The sequence below is a fragment of the Canis aureus genome, chromosome 17, assembly GCF_053574225.1.
Source record: "Canis aureus isolate CA01 chromosome 17, VMU_Caureus_v.1.0, whole genome shotgun sequence".
Classification (NCBI taxonomy): Eukaryota; Metazoa; Chordata; class Mammalia; order Carnivora; family Canidae; genus Canis; species Canis aureus.
This window is the reverse complement of record NC_135627.1, coordinates 37,693,853-37,710,906: the sequence shown is the minus strand read 5'-3', so window position 1 is coordinate 37,710,906 and position 17,054 is coordinate 37,693,853.

The window sequence follows — 17,054 nt, the reverse complement described above, 5'->3', positions numbered from 1 at the left end:
CTATTACAGCTATGGTCTTACAAAATCATTTGCCTCTTAAGTTGAGTACTTAAACAAAGGGTGTTATGTTCTCATTAGCAAAGAATTCCAGATAAATAAAATGATCCATAACTTAATCAATTATTCTTAAAATAGATTGCAAGATCACACCAGACCGAAAATTAGAACTTGGGTTCCTTGCAGTGTTATAGTATATAGTAACATATTTAAAATAATTACTCATTTATATGTGATAACTACGCAAAATTATATAGCAAATTACTTTGTACCATACTATTGATGAAGTATAACAAATACTGAAAAAGTGGTAACATACACAACATAAAATGAAGATGTGAAAACCAGGAAATTCAGTATTGATTACTTGGAAAGACCTTAGCTATACAATAAATATCATTTGCATTATTTTACATAATCATAGGCTTTGTGGAATGTAACCATTATGTTAAAATTAGCTATCTCAATAAAATAAAATGGAACAAAACCAGAGAGAAATTGTATTTTGATGACCTTAGAAACACTGAAATCTTAAAACCAGGTAATTATCAAGATGAAATTATTTCTATGCATGAGCTAATATTAAGAAATAAAAATTATAAAGCTAATCATGATGGGCTGTTAGATTTGTAAATGTACATTCTTAAAATTGATATGTTACAGAAAATTGATTGTGTCACTTTCAGTTAGAAAGTGATTTTTTTGATCTTCTTTATACACATCAATGTAAATTCTGTGTAGAATTACTCACTAGGAAAAATGCATTCAGACTCTAGAATCTAGATTTTGCCCTTCCATACATGCAAATTGTTAATTTACAAAGCTTGAATTCAACAGGTTATAATTTAAAGCCAATAAACAATATTGTTCTACAAAATGAAAAACAACAAATAAATACAACATTGGAAGAAGTATAAAACCATTGGAAAGGTCTATACTTTTTCTTTCCTTCCTTTTCTCTTTCCTTCCTTCCGTCTCTCCTTTCTTTCCTTCTAGTAGTTACAATGACATTAAAGATAATTGCTGTTTATACCTGTGCACTTATAAATGAGGCTTAATCTAGAAGTCTCAGTGAGTAAAGGACAGGCAGGGCTAGTAAGAGAGAGTAGGTAAGGGGCCATGGGATCAGGCTCACAAAACAAAGTCCCCCAAATGCTTAGATATTAAAAAAAAATAAAAATAAAAATAAATAAATAAATAAAAACAGAGATAAGGGAATAGATCAGACCATTTGACTCCTGAATAGGGAGTATTTTTCTGGAAAACGAATGAGGAGTCGTGGAAGGGGAGGCAGGCGGGGGGAATGGGGTGACTGATGGTGACAGGCACTGAGGGGGGCACTTAACGGGATGAGCACTGGGTTTTATATTATATGTTGGCAAATCGAACTTCAATAAAAAATATATTTAAATAAATTAAAGGGGTAATATAATCACCAAGCAGAAACATCAGTGGGCATGTACAAATTGGGAAACAGTCTAGGAGTTCAGAGTAAAAGAGAATATGTGACCCACAGTCAGTGAATTAAAATGAATTCTGAGTGGGCTTACATGTTGCCTTTATTACACAAAAGTTCACAAACATTTATTGTAAATATGTTTGAAATTTTAAGAGAAACTATGCTTAAAGAATGATTTATTCTAAATATATTTTTCATAAGTTCTACTTAAACAACTCGTAAAAGCTACATGGACTTTATTAAGCCAGGAAATGAAATGATTTTAAAGTATGAGTACATGGTAAAAAGTTAAAGTGATGATAATAACAAGGGGAAAAGATGATAAACATATTTCAAATGAATAGGTTATATGTTCATGTCATTTTCCAATGGCATAATAGTAGATGAGACACTGAGGAGAATTTTATTTTTATAATATTTAAATTCTTCCTTCATGAGTTTGAAAAATGACTTATAAATTATATGAAAAATATCTGGTATTAAAATTAGGTCACTCTATGATGATCACATTCCCATTATTTTTAATACTAATTATATTTTATTTAAACAAATTTCTTTTTGGTTATTTTACCAAAAATTACATTCAGGGAACAGACTTGATAAGAAATATTATATAGATTAGAACAGACACATGCCATTAAATGAAAGACTAAAAAGTAGAACAACCTCTATGGAATTAAAATTTGAATGAGTAATTCACCAGCTGTTATTATTACAGATCAAATATGTGTATTTCAGTAAAAACACTTGGGATTTCTAATTGTTCACAGTCAAATTCCATTTGATTTCCTTAATCTATTTTTCTTCTTTGATCTCCCATAATCTGCAGTACAGTAATAGTGGCTTTTATTAATGGCAATTTTTTTCTACTGAGGGGAATTAATATCTAAACATCTGAGCTTTCATAGAAGAATATAAAATTGTCACAGCTCTGAGTGCAATCTCTTTCTTTTGCATAGGTACTATACTTTAAAATAAGGTTATAGTACTTAAAAATATACTATTTACTTTAAAGAGAGTTTCATATTTTGCCAGGACACATCTGCTTGAAATTAATCAGCAATATGTATTTTAAGTATTTTCTAACCATGCTATAGGTTTTACTTACTAAAACTGGTATGTATGAAAATTTTCCAGACATTAGCCTATTATCTGAATTTATGTAAAAAAAAATAACAAATAAAGTATAAATAAGATTGTCTGTCTTTCAGGAGTGAGATATACTCTGATTCTAGGGGAGTTATGAACTAAAATAACATCAAAATCTAAATAACTATTGAGGAAAAAAAATAAAATAAAAAATAAAATAAAAAATAAATAAATAACTATTGAGGGAAGTGAATATATATATATGTATATAACTAAGACAATTTTTTTTTAAGTCTTCTCATACTCTATGTCTTTGTAGTTGGATTCTATCATCTGTTAAGGTACTATAAGGTGGAGACTTAACATTTTAAGTAGCATTAAGATGGGAATTGCTGGATTGTATGCTAAAAAAAAGAAAAGGCATGTCAATATACCTCATGGTATATTATATTTACCTTGCTTGTGACTTGGGCAAATTCACTTCATTGAACAGGACTTTGAATATACATATGCAGAAATGTTTGCTTTTTGAGGCTGAAGAAATTAGAAATCATGGAGAGTGTGACCCGGGGTTGAACCCAATTCTTTACTATTTATTGGTTTTCTTAAGATATCCTTGACTTCGTTAGGTTCATAGGTAAAATGTGTATTTCACAATATTGTATACATTCATATTCAGCCAGAAATAATAAAGTATACCAATACATTCAGAAATCGGCAATGAATTCAAGCTTCAGGACAAAATGATAAAATAATTTTATATTTCTTGAACATAAGCGTAATACTTTTGTTCACCAAAAATCAGTGGATGGTGATTTTTTCATTAGCCATAACAATGCTACTGCATGAATTAATGCCTTAATGCCTATTTTACCTTATCTTTGACTATTCCCATGCTACTAATATGATAAAGGCAAATGTCCTATTAATGAAAAACTGTGAGATGATTTATTTTAGAGGTTTGGACTAGATACTAAGTAGATCTCCTCTATACAAGTTGTCCAAGTAAGGCTTGGCTTTAGAGTGTAAGCTTATTACGGGCTAGAAAACAACACTTTATTGAAGATGATTGCCGCATAAGAAGCATACAGGAAGACAGTTTCACCAAAACTAAGCTTTGCAAACAGTAGCTTTTACATACTGGATGGTTGAGAGGTATCCTGTCAAGTAAGGAAGATATGGGTAACCACTTCCAAAAAACCATAAATTGTGCTACATTGCAGACCCCAGTTGGAGCTTCTATTATACCACTTTTATGACACAGTATCATATTTCTAAAAGTGAATTAAGACAAAGTTCCTGGGGATTCAATAAGTTGACATGAGGAAAGCCAGAGTTAAAGACACAGCAAAAGTTACTTACTCCTTATGAGTGAAGTAGAAAATCTGCTTTTAAGGAGGTAGGTCCTCAGTTTTGCTGACAAGAATGTATTTTTTCCTAGTCCAGTCATGAACCTTTAGTGTAATTCTTAGAAGAAAATACCTTACAGTTGCTTTGGAGGATTAGCCAGGATGTTTTCAATCTCTTCTGGATACTCAATATGGTGAATTCTCTGCACAATATAAAGGAATTCCTCTCCAGGAAGGGTTTTACATTCTTGAAGAACAAACATCCAGTTTCAACAATAAAATTTTCATGCATCAAGGATTGACTCACATCTGCAAAAAAGATTGTAGTAACTTCCTTTGGGATCTTAAAATATATTCTGATTTTTATTTATTTGTTTTGTGTTTCACACTCTCCTATTAGTAGCTCTAAGATTTGAGTGTTAGATGAATTACTTTTTTCTTCCTACTGCTGATCATTACTTCCAGACTTGTATTTGTTATACCAATAAAATTCAAAATGTTTATGACACTGCAAACATGTATGTGTCCCTTTACTTCCCTCCTTTTATTGAAAAATAATAAATACTCTTTTAAAAATATTCATGTGATGTCATTGAATAATATAATGCTCTTGTCACCTGAGAAGGGTCAGACAAAAAAAAATTTACTTAGAGGAATAACATGATCTTACATTAAAAATCTATATTCTGGGGCCCTTGAGTGGCTCAGTCAGTTAAACATCTGCCTTCAGCTCATGTCATGATCCCAGGGTCCTGGGATCCAGTCCCACATCAGACTTCTTATCTGTGAGGAGCCTGCTTCACCCTCTGCCTCTCTCTCCTCATGAATTAAAAAATATATTTTTTAAAAAATAAAATAAAATCTATATTCTGAATATAAAATGGAAATTATCAGATGCAAAATGCAAATATCAAAATTCACAAATCATTTAAACACTTCCAATAAATGTAATTTCTCACTTTTTACTTCTGATGGTGAATTCTTTTAGCTAGGGATACCAAGAAATTTGACACAGTTTCACATATAATAATGCATACAAACCTCATGATTTAGAAAGTCTCAATGTATACAGATAAAAAACCATGCTAATATTAGGATATTCACTATTATAAATGTGTGCTCTGGAGAAAAGACTGAAGACAGGGCTGGAAACAATTTGCTGAAGAATTTAGGCATGTGACACATGGACTGACTCACTCAATCACCTCTGTGAGGCAAAATATAGAGATGGAATTACCCAGGAAAGATCTGAAGAGGAGCCTCCTCTCTAATGATATTGACAGGAGATCCACAAGGTTTTTGAGAACTTTTTATCACCAGAGATACTACTAGCTTGGATGGAAAGGGATAGAAGAACTGAGAAAATGATGTCAGAATTCCAAAATTCTATAGGTAGAAACATCTATCAACAGCAAACATGTGCTTCTTTTCAAGAAAAAAGAAAACAAAACAAAACAAAAACAAAATAAAACTCTGAGGGCAGATCCTTGAACCCCAAAGATAGAGTCACAGGTGAAGAGACAGAGTCTGGTGTACCCAGGTGGCCAGAGGACAACACCGTAGGCCTAGAGTAGAAGCTTGCACCACAGCAAATTATTCTCAAGCAAACCTATTTGAATAATGCTGCTTAATTATAAACTTGCTTGGGACCCATGACTCCTTTATTCCTCCCATTTTTTTCTCTTTTGGAAAGAGAATGTTTGTAACTGTAATCCTTTGCCCGTCTGTGCCACCATTGTATTTTAAAAGCAGGTAGCCTGGTTTCTAGTTTCACAGGTCCACAAATGAAGAGCAACTTTTTCCTAGGATGGATCATATTGTCAAAGATAAAACGATATGCTAGTTAAAGTGTTAAGGACAGATTTGATCAGTTGGAATTATTGTAATGAAAACAAAGAGTCCGCACAAACCTAACTAAACCTTAAGTTGTGCAGTTGTAATAAATGTTTACAGCTTAAGGGAGTAGGGACTGGGGCAAGTGAGGAGGGCTCAACAGAGTCAGGGATGTATAGTATTACAAATGGTTAGTCAGTGTAAACGTGATCAGGCCATGGGTGTTTGCTGACTGGAAATGACCAAAGTTGGCATTCTATCTACCCATAGAAACCATGAGACCGAGGCCCTATTCTCAGATATAGGATAAACAGAAAAAAATTTTAGAAGCCTTATTTCTTTTTCTGGATAGACATGTTAAAAGAGACATCTTTGCTATGTGCTCTTGATCTCTCAGAAACTTTTAATGTTTGTTCGAGTTTCATAGACCTAAGCTTGAGGCCTAATTGAGAAGAGGTCTCAGAGGAGCCTGGCTAGAGACTGGTCATGGACTCTTTGGGTATTGACCCAGATGTAGTATTGATTCATATTCGATTTAGAGCACCTCAATAATGAGATTTGTGGCTGTTGAGCTGAAAATATTTACATGAGATATTTGCCTTAGAGTTAATGCTGTAATAGGACAAGACCTGTAGGGATATTGAAATGGGGTAAATAACTTTTATATGTAGGACAAACACAAATGCTTGGATGACAAAGAGTAGACTTTGGTGGTCTCAATGGTGATGTCAAAAAGATATGTCAATATTCTAATCCCTGGAAACTGGTATTCTTACCTTATATGGTAAAAAAAAAAGAATATCATCATACATATCTATATAAATAAAGATATATAAAATGTATGTATTTTAAAATATTTTAGTTATTTGAGAGAGAGAGCATGGGCGAAGGCCAAAGGAGAAGCAGACTCCTCACTGAGCAGGGAGCATGAGTTGGGGCTTGGTCTCAGGACCCCAAGATCATGAGCTGAACTGAAAGCAGACAATTAACCAACTGAACTATGTAAGTGCCCCTAGATATATGTATTTTTATTTTTATTTTTATTTTTATTTTTATTTTCATTTTTTTAAAGGTTTTATTAATTCATGAAAGACACAGAAAGAGGCAGAATCATCGGCAGAGGGAGAAGCAGGCTGCTTGTGAGTCTCCTCACAAGGAGCCTGGTGTGGGACTTGATCCCCGAACTGGGATCACGCCCTGAGCCACAGGCAGATGTTCAACCACTGAGCCACCCAGGCGTTCCAATATATGTATTTATAAATGTGATTAAGTTAAAGGTTTTGAGAGGAGAAGCTTATTCTGGATTACCCAGGTAAGCCATGAATCTAATGACAAATCCTTGTAAGATTCAGGCAGAGTAAAATTTGATAGAAACTTAGAAGAGAAGATATACACCCACAGAGGGGGAAGCCATTTAAAAACAGGAAGAGATTTCAGTGATATCACTAAAAGCACAAGGAATAGCAAGGAGTGCCAAGGAATGCCAACAGCCACCAGGAGCTGGATGAGGCAGGAAGCAAATTCTGTTTTAGTCTTTGGAGGAAACATATCCCTGACAATACCTTCATTTCAGACTTATGGACTCTATAACTATGAAAGAGTAAATCTATGTTGTTTAAAGCCAACAATTCTGTGGTAATTTGTTCAAGCAGTCACAAGGAACTAATGCAAATTCTCTTGCTGGCACAAATACCACCATGCTAATCTTCTTACTCTTCACCCTTAAAAAGCTTCTGCTAGTGATAGTCTTGTCATTTATAAATAGCAGTATTAGTTTCTAATTGTGATTACACACACACATACACATATAAACACAGACACATACACCCTCCCTCTCTTTCTCTTTCACTCCTATGTGAATGTATAACACTTAAAATTGTACTGGTATATGGGAACAAGTATAAGTCATGAGAAATCCAAAAATGTTTGTGACAAAAATATATATACATTTGTAGTTGAAAAGAAAACAACTTCCTTGGCTCAAATGTTTTCTAAGTTTGAGATTTTAGTCTTTTTCCAGAATGTAACAGATATATTGTATTCCAAATGACAACTTAAAAATGAATTTTCCTTAGGATCTGTAAATAGTTCATTACACAAATCATATTTTATGTAATATGTAACATATAAAATTTAATATATAAATTAAAATTAATCTTAAAATGAAAAAGAATAATCTTTATCTTAATCCATATGGGGAAAGAAATTCAAGTATGCTGCATATTCATTGAAGATCTTTTTCCCTCCTTTCCAATTTTTTCATCCTCCCCAATATGGTCTTTTGATGTATCTTAGCATTTCTCACTTATTGGCAATAACCTAATACAGCTGAATACAATTGACCAGAACGGCACTCTCTGTCAACTTGATCTAATTGATTTTTTTTAAAAAGACTCTATTCCAACAACAGCAAAATGCCGATTCTTCTCATGCTCTAATGGAACAATCACCAAGACAGACCTCATTCTGAGCCATAAACGCACTGTAATAAACTTGCTGGAATAGGAATCATACAAAATGTGTTCTCAGACTACAGTGCAATTAAACTAGAAATCAATAACACAAAGATAACTGGGAAAATCCCAAAATATTTGGAGAATAACAATACATTTCTAAATAACACATGAGTCAAATATGTTTCTCAAGTGGAACTAAGTGAAAATGAAAATAGAATTTATTAAGTTTGTGGAATGTGGTAAAAGCAATACTGAGAGGGAAACTTACAGCATTAAATGCAGTTATTAGAAACAAAGAAAAGCCTAAAATAAATAATTTAAGTTTCAACTTTAGGAAACAAGAGACTGGAGAGCAATTTAAGCTTAATGTGCACAAAAAAAAAAAAAAAATTCTAGACTTCAATGAAATTGAAAACACAAAAGCATTGAGAAAATCAAGGAAACCAAAAGGGCTCTTTGAAAAGATCATTTAAATCAATAAGCTCTAGCCAAGTTGACTAAGAAAAAAGAATACACAAGTTGTCAATATCAGAAATAAAATAGGGATCACTATCTTGCCATAGCCATTAAAAGTATAATAAAGGGGTATTATGAACAATTATGGGCCACAAATTTGATAACTGAGATGAAATGAGACAATTCCCTGAAATACATAAGCTATCAAAATTTGCATGACGAAAAAAAGAGATAATCAGAATAAGCCCATACCTATTAAATAAGTTGAACTGATAATTAATAACCTTTCAAATAAGGGAGGGCCAGGCCCAGAGCTTTTCACTGGTGAATTCTACCAAATATTTGAGGAAAGAAAAGATACCAACTATCTACAATCTATTCCATAACTCATTCTCTGAGATCAAGGTTACTTAAATTCCCAAATCAGATAAAGCTATTATAAGAAAAGAAAACAAAAGGCTAATCATTCGTGAATGTGGACACAAAAGTCTTTAACAAATTGTAGTAAATCAAATACAGCAATGTATAAAACAAGAATTATATGCCATGGTCAAGTGTTCAAGGTTGGTACCCTGTTTGAAAATCAATCAATGTAATCTACTACATCAACAGACTAAAGGATAAAAGTCATATGATCATATGTTAATTATGCAAAACAAAAACTGATAGGTTCCCAAACCCATTATTGATAAAAACTCAGCGCACTAGAAATGGACTTTCTTCAAAATGACAAACATCTACAAAAAATGTAAAATTAACATCATAGTTAATCTTGAGAAACTATACTCCCCCCTCCTAAGAGATTGGGATCAAGATAAGGATTTCCTCTCTCCTAGTCCTTTCCTTTCACTCTTATTCAGCAAATATACTGTAAGACTGAGCTAGTGCAGTAAGATTTTTAAAAATGGAAAACAAAAGCTATGTAAATAGGAAAGGAAGAAATAAATCTCTTCATTCAAGGATAACATGATCATCTATCTAGAGAATCCCAAAGAATAACAAAAAAAAATTATAAAACTTCTATAACTAATACATGAATAGAATAAGGTCCCAAGATGCAAAGTTAATATACAAGCATCAATTATTATATTAGAGAGGGAGACAGAACATGAGAGACACCTAACTCTGGGAAATGAACAAGGGGTAGTGGAAAGGGAGGTGGGCGAGGGGGTTGGGGTGACTGGGTGACAGGCACTGAGGGGGGCAATTGATGGGAGGGGCACTGGATGATATGGTATATGTTGGCAAATTGAACTCCAATAAAAAGATATTTTTTTTGAAATTTATCAGTATTGGTTCATTAATTGTGACAAATATGCCATAGTACTATAAGGTGTGAATAATTTGGGAAAATGTGTTTGGGATATATGAAAACTTTCTGTACATCACCTCAGTTTTTCTATAATGCTAAAACCGTTTTAAATACTAAAGTCTATTTAAAAAAAAACAAACCTATAGAGCTTTCTTGGGGCTGGATATGAGAACAAGGAAAAACTGATATTGCCCCTGAGGGAACTTTTTGGGATGCATGGAAATATTCTAAAAGTGGATTGCTGTCATGGTTATGTAATTGTAAATTTACTAAAAATCAGTGCATCGTACACTTAAACATAATCAATTTGGTTATAAGCAAACCATACCTCAATAAATCCATTAAAAAAGAGAAATACATAATATGAATACTGATACTAGAGAAACGGTTAAGAGTCACATACATAGAAGCAAATATTTTGGCTGAAGCCACAGCAGGCAGCATGCAAAAAGAAAAAAATCGAGTAAAGAGAAATGAGAAATATTGATATTTAGAGACAGAAAAAGAGAAGAAACAAAATCAACTTCTTTTACTATCAAAAACTGTCTTTTGTTATTAATATTATCATTTCAAGGTTACTGAGAAGATATATGCACTCTAACATGGCTTAATCTCTAAATACAGTTTTTTTTTTATTTATCATAAATAATAATGGACCAACTGAATACCAAAGAAGCTTTCACTTGGTCTAAAACAAGACACAGGTATCCTATTAAATGTTCTCTTTCTATGAATTGCAAATCCCTCAGGGTATCTCTTTATCTCTTCTTCTACTGTATTTAACGGAAGACCTTTATAGATGGGCTCCTAACTTGTAGGAATCAAGGCAAGCATATAGCACTTCCAAGGATTCCTGATGTTCAATTGTGTGTGCCCAAAGCAGGTCTTCAAGGGAGTTTGAGTATGGATTCTGGGTTTACACATCCACTGACCTTACTGAGCCCCTAACACTGTGAACATGTAGGTGCCAGAAGGGCTGCTATAGCAGGCCCTCCAAAGCTTGGGGCCAGGGTGAGGCCATTGTTATTTGAGGTACATATAAGTACAACCCTTTGTTTTAGATTCTTTGCTACAGAGCCAATGTTGAGGTTTTTTTTTTTTTTTTTTTTTTTTTTTTTTTTTTAAATCCTATTTGGAATTGACTCATGACCATTTGCTTAGGAAAGGACATTAGAACAAGCTGTACCACTTCCAGTAGTTTCATTAGATTTCTTTTGTATTATCTTCTTTACTTATTTTCTATTTGTTCTTAAAGTAAAAATCATTCCAGTTTGTATAACATTGGAAAAGAAATTCAGAAATGATCAGTGTATGTCTGTGAATAAAATATGAACTTTGATTCAGGCAACATATTCATGTCAGTAAGAAAAACTGTTTTCTTTTAAGATTTTATTTATTTATTCATGACAGAGAGAGAGAGAGGTAGAGACACAGGCAGAGGGAGAAGCAGGCTTCATGCAGGGAGCCTAATGTGAGACTCCATCCTGGGTTTCCGGGATCAGGCCCTGGGCTGAAGGCAGCACTAGATTGCTGAGCCACCCAGGCTACCCAGATAAACTGTTTCTTTGCAAGTCCCTTTTGTTTAGACAAAAGCTCCAGTGTTTGGTGTTCGACAGGGCTGTTGTCTACTAGGAAAGACTGCTAACTAGATTTGATTTAAGGGGACATCAAGTAATTAGCAGCCTGTGTGCCATATAAGTTCTTAACCTACTGAGAAACAAAGATATCAACATACAGAGGCCAAAATATCATTTCCTTTTTGATGCGGGCTAAGTTGGAGGATCAGTTCGCATATGTGGGCAAGTATTTTCACAATCCTTACACCCTGAAATAAACAGATTTAATTACAGATAGAAACTTCTGGCATGGAGAAATAAAGAAAAATAGAGGCTTTGCGTGGCAACATTATTTCCAAGAAGGACAAGAGAAAGAATCTGGTGTACATATGACCAGTTCCTTCTCCAAACTCAATTTTTCAGGTGATTCACTCTATTTTCCCAAGGATGGAGTTAAATGAGGGGACAAAAAGAAGATAATCATGGGCTCTCTGCACATGGAAGGGAATATGAAGAAAAGTATGTAACCAGAATCTCTCATCTGAGAAATTGGAAAGAAATAGTTTATTAGAAATAGAAAAATGGACCCACTCTATTGTGACTAGATGGAGTGAGGCATGTGAGGTCAATCATGATGCAGGAAGGAAAGAGGGATATCTCTGCGTAGAACGTTTTTTCTAAACATGGGTAAGAGGCATGGGAATAGTTGCGAGTGGATACTAATATTTTTAGGGGGAAAAGATAACTCATGTATAAATAAAAAGAAAAATATACAGAGGGAAAGAGTTGGACCAAATATAAATTCATTTCACTTATCATTTTTTGCATGCTCTTATTGATCACACAGGACATTTTTGGTAGATGGAAAAACTTTATATTAGTCTTTACAGTTTTAATGAGGTCACTGTTGATTATCTTGGAGAGTTCACTTCAAATCACTTTGAAGCTTTTTCCTTGGGGTTTTACCAGGGTGTATATTTGACAAGGAGTTTCTCTCTAATTACTATTCCATAGATTTGACTCTCTACTTCTTGCCAGCTGGTTTTCCTGCTACTAGATCTTTCTCCATCAAATATTTATGAGAGTCCACACTGTGTACACAGGGCAAGGTACTATGAAGGAAAGAAGAAGATAAGGAATCAGTCAAAGAGATGTGTTCCCAAATCCCATCAGGTTACCAGTTTGAAGTAGTCACAGAGCATATGGCAAAGGAAAAAAGAAAAACAAAACCCCTCATAAGAGCTTCATACACAATTGGGTGTTTTAGACAATGCCAAAGCAAGTTATAATAGATCCTTGCTTCTCCTTACAGTTTTAAGGTAGTCATACTTTTTCCCTCTTGTCTGTAGGGGTGGGTAATGTTTTGGATCTGCAATGAATGCAAAATTGGAATGATTGAATTCTTTGCTAATTCAATCTGTCCTCAGTCCAAGTGACTAAGTGACTTTGTCCAGTTCATTGTTTCTAAAGAAAGTCAGATACATGATGGGCTTCTCTTCCTTATTCCTCCAAAACAAACTCATAAAACCTCAAGTGTGTTTAATCATTTTAATATACTCTACATCAAGATAGAAAGAAACATAAGATATAGTGGGAGGATGGATTATGAAGTTTTCCTCACACAGTCTGTTTTGCAAAATAAATCATTATCTACAAGTCAAATTAGTTTGAATTTGACAGACCATGTTTTTTTTTTTTTTAATATTGGTTAATGAAAGTTAAATTTGAAAAAAACCTACCAAGTATTTGGTAAAAACAGTTTAACAAAATTATACATTCAATAACTGTTTGAGACATGTACTCAAAATCACTGTGGTCAAACGTAACATTAGTAGGGGTTAGATTCAGAAAAATATATACTCAGAAGTATTTTCTTTTCGCATTTTAGTGTGAGAGGAAAAAACTGCATGCATTCAAAGCAAACAAGGAAATGAAAATAACCTGCAATATCCATCACTCAGCATTAAAATTGTTTAAACTAGCCTGTCCTATGAATTGGAGAGTCCTCTTTCTCCTTCATATCTACCCCTTTGGAATCTGTGTGTTTTATCAAAGGCTTATTTATTTTATGAAAGAAAAATATAGTGAGAATAAAAATACAGCAAATAGATTCCTAACCATCATTGTAAAGTGATGCAATAAAAGATTTATCAAATGCTTACAAAGTACTCCGCACAGTAAGATGAGAATAGGGACTTTGAGAATTCTCAAAATAGGAAATTCACAAATCAAGCAATATCCATTAAATATAAATTGAACTGGCTTCTGTTGCAGGCATGATTGCTTTCCAACCCTAGAAAATAGAGGATTCTATAGTGAGAAGAGAAGCAGAAGGATAAAAGTCCCAAGCAAATTTTCATCCTAGAAAGAAGTGTACTGTCCATTCTAATTTTAGAAGTGCTGAATAAAAGTGTAAATATAGGTATGACAATAAGAAGACTAAGCAGTAGCCAAACTCAAGACTAAGAAAACTGGTGGGTTTGGGCATGAGAACTTGCCAGTAAGAAGCAAGAACTTTATGCATAAATATAATAGACTATGCACTATTAAAACTCTTACTTGTGTAGGAATGCAAAACTTTATTTTTAACCTCTCAGGGTTTTCAGTTATGAATTTAAATTGGCACAAGACAGATTAACAGGAGAAAAGCATAAAATTAATTTAATACAAGTTTTACATAATACTGAAGGCTTCTTGAAGAATAAAGACCCCAATAAGTGGCAAAACCTACACATTTTTATATTAAGTTGAACAAAGAAAAAGTGGAAAAATAAGTACACTATGTGGGAGGCTAAAGGAAGATAAGAATTATTTCAACAAGGTCTGTTGGTACAGAATTCTTTTGGTTTCAGCTACTTGTCCTTGATGACAGGAGTATTTCTTTCCTTATGATATTGGGAGGACATTATCCATCTGGAGGTTTATGGCCTGCTTTCAAGAAGAAAAAGCAGAGCGTGAGAACACCCTTCTTACTTACATCTCTTGTTTTTTTTAAGTGCTTTTAAATCAAAACCATGTTTATGTTGAAAGGCATATTTCAGAGTGGCATATTCCCATTTCCTTCAATCGTGAATATATGTTATGAAATTATGAAGATTGATTAGAGATCAGTTATTTTAAAGACTGTATTTTGAAGTCATCATCTATTGTTATATGAGGGTCTATTTCAACTTTCCCTTTCTTTTCTGTTTTTTTGTTTTGTTTTGTTTTGTTTTTGTTTTTAGTGGGCCTAATTATTTTCTATTGGAAACCAGATATATAAAGTATACAAGTCTTCACAACTTGAATCAGTTTGGGTTCCTCCATAAGCACCACCACCAACAGGAATTTGAGTGAAAGCAGTTTATTTCAGAGGTACAGGAGATGCCAGTAGGGGAGTGAGGGAGTCCGGAAGGGACAGGAAAAGCAGCCAATAAATATCTATTATCAAACTCATCACCACTATGAAAGAATGAAGCCTATTCCCACTGAGGAATTCTCAGATAGAGTCCAGAGCATGAACTACAGAGATGCCTCACACAAGGGGCAAGGAGGCTGAACAGCTGTCATTAGGTGAGGTCTGCTCATGATGAGTGGAGAGTGATGAACTCCCCACTTTGCTGGCAGCCATGTTAGTGCTGGACCATGGGCTCTGGCAGTCACAGAAAGCCCTCAGATAAGGATGTGTAGATTCTGGGATTTGAAGATGGGACTGGTAAATAGTATAGCAAAGAACACTGTCGTAAAGGTCCAGGGACATTGTGAGGAAAGACCGCATCTCTACAGTGATGCTATCTCCCTCCTGAGATGATGCACATTATCCTGTGTGAAGGTTTGGAGTAGAGCAAGTTCTTTTACTCCAGGGACGAGGTTGGTTTCAGTCCTCCAAGCCTCAGTCTATCTTGAAAAGTGTGCCCATAGATGTCACTGAGCTCCAGGGGTCATGCTTTCTCAGGATCTTCCTTGCTCCTTCCTGGGCTCCAACTTTAGGCTCCTTAGTACCAAGATGCTACTGAAAACTCTGCTATGCTTCCTTTCAGCCACTTTCAACTTGGCTTTACCCTCTTGGCTTCTCCAGAATAATGTGCAAATGCCTCGGGGGACAAACTGATAGCTGAGTTTCAATCTCACTTCTCTGAATTTCGAACTCATTTTTTTTTCTTTTTGTCTGTTCAGTCCTGTGAGGAAGCGTAAATCTCTGTCAGCTCTTCTGACTCTTAGTAGCATCCCACTGCCTGAGTTCTCAGCAAATGCTTTGAGAAGAAAAGCAGAACAGATGACAAGAGTCAAGATGGGCTCACCTTTGTTTAATATCTTCCTTTCTCTGGGACCTGCTCGATGTTGGCTCAGTGACATACAGTTTTTTTTCCCCATTTTTTTTTCTGGCCAAGCAACTCCACTATATAGGGAATGGATGCCAAAAATAGCAGATGATACATTAAAGAAAGATTTTTAATTTGGGGGAAAAATCAATAAATAACATTATATACTGGGATGGAAAAAAGTAGCAAGAGTTTCCCTGTTTTAACATAAGGCCTTAATCATGTTCTAAAGTATCAATATGTAAACCCAAATCTATGTAAGTTCATTTCTGACAAAGACTAACACCTTCCTCTATATAAAGTTTGAAATGAACTTCATGTCAATATAGAGCTTGAAAGCACTATAATATTATTTTGAAATAATATGCACACAGATATAGTCCCCTCCCTAAGGTGTTTTTCTCAGAGCATGTTTGGGAACTCATTGTCTTTTTCCAAGGTTGAGAAATCAATAGAAAAAGCATCAGTTGCTTTTGGGATGCTTTGCTGACATATTAGCTTACATGCTTTCTCTGTCAAGAGACTCCAATCAATATTATATAGTTTTCATGACAAGTAGATAATACATCATTAACAATTTTTGAAGGTAAATAGATAATTTCAATTTTCACATTGAAAGTCGAAGCGTATAACAAACTGACAGGAGAAGCTAATTGTGATAAAATTTAGAGCTGCATATATTTTCCTGCTTGTGACATTGAATTGTTAAGCTTGCTTCAGTACCTGTTTGTTTAATTTCCATTATCATGATTCCCAAGGGGACATTGCTATTTTACAGGCCTCATACACACAATAACTAAAATCAGCCTTCGTGAAAAGGTTAAGGGTAGGGCAATTGGATTTCTGCAATACTGATTCAAGGACATATGATAGGGCAATGTCTGTACAATTCAGTCTAAAAAGAATCAATACTGAATGTCCAGGTATTATACTACTCTGAATTGATAGAATTCTAAATATATCAGAGCCTAATTTTATATTTTTCATAAGAGCGAGCTTGATAAAAAATTAAACTATTAAGACAAAATCTCCAGGTTTATAAGTTTTCTGTCTAACCCATATCGGTCAGTTTTTATAGGAAAACTAGGCAGTTAAAGAATGGAAATTTTCTTGAGTTGGTAGATAGGATTAGAAGAGACATCTGTGGTTCTATTACTTGTACAGCCATTCTATTGATGAGTTCTATGACCTTTAGCTAGTCACTTAGCACTTCTCTGGGCTTAATTTCCTTCCTGTGTATAAAAAA